Source organism: Tupaia chinensis, unplaced genomic scaffold, assembly GCF_000334495.1.
Source record: "Tupaia chinensis unplaced genomic scaffold, TupChi_1.0 Scaffold144472_1, whole genome shotgun sequence".
Lineage (NCBI taxonomy): Eukaryota > Metazoa > Chordata > Mammalia > Scandentia > Tupaiidae > Tupaia > Tupaia belangeri.
The window spans coordinates 523,995-524,691 of NW_006204331.1; the positions used below are offsets into that span (position 1 = coordinate 523,995).

At 70.4% G+C, this 697-nt stretch overlaps 1 protein-coding gene across 1 annotated transcript in view; it reads right to left on the bottom strand.

The window, feature by feature from the left end:
- The window catches only part of CHRNA4 (cholinergic receptor nicotinic alpha 4 subunit), a 19,955-nt gene that overhangs the window by 17,618 nt on the left and 1,640 nt on the right, over window positions 1-697 (bottom strand). The window lies entirely within an intron of this gene.

The following is a 697-nucleotide window of genomic DNA, read 5'->3' on the forward strand; positions in this document are numbered from 1 at the left end:
GAAGGAGGAGGGCGCAGCTGGGAGGGGCGGGGAGGAGGGGGAGGGGACGCCCGCGCATGGGGGACCACGAGGCCAGATGCGGACCCTGTGGTCACTGTGCTGCCACTGGGGATCCCCCTGACTCCCTCCCTCCTGACCCAGCGGTGGCTCCAGCCGCTTGCCCAGAGTGGGGGGCACGCCCGTAGGGGTTCTGGGCTCCAACAGGGCACCACGAGGATCTGGCTAACTCCAATCCTCCCATCCTGTTGATAAAGGCAAGCTCTCCTCTTCCCCAGCCACACAGGCGTTGGGGGTAGAGCCCTGTGGCCTGCTAAGTCTGGGAGCCCAGGCCCCGTGGCCCTCCCAGAGGGAAGGGACCCTCAGGAGCAACCACCTCTTGCTGTCCTGAGGTTCAGCCTGGGGTCAGGCTCGTCCCCATCCCACCTCTGCGTGGGAGGGCTGAGGCAGGGGAGGGGAGGGTCAGTGCGGGCCTCCATCCAGAGGCGTGGAGCAGACCCGCGGCAGCGCGGGGGGGGGGTGGGGGTGGGGTCAGAGCCAGAGGCCACAGCCAGATGGCTGGCCTGTGGGGCGGCCCCGCCCTTAGCTGTCCAGCTGTGGCCCCAGCAGCACTGTGCTGGCAGGTGAGGCGCCCTGTGCAGTCCAGGTCTCTGCCGGGCAGGGGAGGCGCTGCCGGGCCGGGCCGCCCGCCCTCTGCCGT